A 2,500-nucleotide genomic window follows, 5' to 3' on the forward strand; every position below is an offset into this window, starting at 1 on the left:
GGTTCCCTCGACCACCATCGGCACACGCTGGGCCCTGGTGCGGCAGGTTGCCTCGATCACCATCGGCACAAGCTGGGCCCTGGTGCGGGCGGTTGCCTCGACCACCATCGGCACACGCTGGGCCCTGGTGCGGCAGCTTGCCTCGAGCACCATCGGCACACGCTCGACCCTGGTGCGGTCGGTTGCCCCGAGCACCATCGGCACACGTTGGGCCCTGGTGCGGCAGGTTGCCTCGACCACCATCGGCACACGCTGGGCCCTGGTGCGGGCGCTTGCCTCGACCACCATCGGCACACGCTCCGCCCTGGTGCGGTCGGTTGCCTCGAGCACCATCGGCACACGCTGGGACCTGGTGCGGCAGGTTGCCTCGACCACCATCGGCACACGCTGGGCCCGGGTGCGGGCGGTTGCCTCGACCACCATCGGCACACACTGGGCCCTGGTGCGGGCGGTTGCCTCGACCACCATCGGCACACGCTGGGCCCTGGTGCGGGCGCTTGCCTCGACCACCATCGGCACACGCTGGGCCCTGGTGCGGCAGGTTGCCTCGAGCACCATCGGCACACGCTGGGCCCTGGTGCGGCAGGTTGCCTCGACCACCATCGGCACACGCTGGGCCCTGGTGCGGGCGCTTGCCTCGAGCACCATCGGCACACGCTCGGCCCTGGTGCGGTCGGTTGCCTCGAGCACCATCGGCACACGCTGGGCCCTGGTGCGGCAGGTTGCCTCGACCACCATCGGCACACGCTGGGCCCTGGTGAGGGCGCTTGCCTCGACCACCATCGGCACACGCTCGGCCCTGGTGCGGTCGGTTGCCTCGAGCACCATCGGCACACGCTGGGCCCTGGTGCGGGCGCTTGCCTCGAGCACCATCGGCACACGCTCGGCCCTGGTGCGGTCGGTTGCCTCGAGCACCATCGGCACACGCTGGGCCCTGGTGCGGCAGGTTGCCTCGACCACCATCGGCACACGCTGGGCCCTGGTGCGGGCGCTTGCCTCGACCACCATCGGCACACGCTCGGCCCTGGTGCGGCAGGTTGCCTCGAGCACCATCGGCACACGCTGGGCCCTGGTGCGGGCGGTTGCCTCGACCACCATCGGCACACGCTGGGCCCTGGTGCGGGCGCTTGCCTCGACCACCATCGGCACACGCTGGGCCCTGGTGCGGCAGGTTGCCTCGAGCACCATCGGCACACGCTGGGCCCTGGTGCGGTCGGTTGCCTCGAGCACCATCGGCACACGCTGGGCGCTGGTGCGGGCGCTTGCCTCGACCACCATCGGCACACGCTGGGCCCTGGTGCGGCAGGTTGCCTCGATCACCATCGGCACACGCTGGGCCCTGGTGCGACAGGTTGCCTCGAGCACCATCGGCACACTATCGGCCCTGGTGCGGGCGGTTGCCTCGACCACCATCGGCACACGCTGGGCCCTGGTGCGGGCGCTTGCCTCGGGCACCATCGGCACACGCTGGGCCCTGGTGCGGGCGGTTGCCTCGAGCACCATCGGCACACGCTGGGCCCTGGTGGGTTTAGGCACATCTTCAAATTTCTGCCGTGCCAATGCCATTTTTATGGCTTGTAAATTCATACAATGGTCCCCTAAGCCTTCACGTGAAGTTTCGTTGGAAGATGACTCGTTTTCTATTTTTCACGATTTTCGAAACTTTTTGCGGTTCGGGATTTTTTAAAATTTTTTTATAAGGATTTTTGGCCCCAAATTTTGTAGGCATGATCCTTCTATTTTTGTTGGCATGCACAAAAAAATTCAGCTAAAAACTCGAAGTAGAGAAGATTTTGTGACCGTTTGAAAAAAGTGTCCCCATTTCAGACACTTTAACGGCTACTGGTAGCAAACCTGTAAAATCTCAAATGCTCTTTAAGGGGGTGTGAATTCTCAGAGGTTTGATGAGGGATAGGGGGCCAACACAAGGCCAAGTACCAGCACCCATCGCACATCATGTGCGCACACCCCCCCGGCCCCCCTCCCAATCGCCGGAACCCCAATGCCGCCGGTCAGGTTCTCCGGCGGTACTCCGGCGATGCTCCGGCGATGCTCCGGCGATGCTGTCCCGAGTGAAAAAAATGCGGCACCAGCACATGCTGGAGCCAAGCATGGGCACCGTGGCTCAAAATCGAACTTCGGCCAAGGCCTCGACCATCAATGGCACATGATGACGCATGGTGATGGCACATGCATCGACCATCATCGGCATAGGCTGCCCTTCGGTACGGGCACTTGCCTCGACCGCCATCGGCACAAGCTGGGCCCTGGTGTGGGTTGTTGCCTCGATCACAATCGGCACATGCTGAGCCTTGGTGCGGGCGGTTGCCTCGAGCACCATCGGCAGACCCTGGGCCCTGGTGCGGCCGGTTGCCCCGATAACCATCGGCACACGCTGGGCCCTGGGGCGGGCGTTTGCCCCCAGCACCATCGGCACACGCTGGGCCCTGGTGCGGGCGCTTGCCCCGAACACCATCGGCACAAGCCGGCCCTTGGTGCG

This window comes from Durio zibethinus, unplaced genomic scaffold (assembly GCF_047325235.1).
Source record: "Durio zibethinus cultivar Kanyao isolate XHJ-2024 unplaced genomic scaffold, ASM4732523v1 HiC_scaffold_1, whole genome shotgun sequence".
Lineage (NCBI taxonomy): Eukaryota > Viridiplantae > Streptophyta > Magnoliopsida > Malvales > Malvaceae > Durio > Durio zibethinus.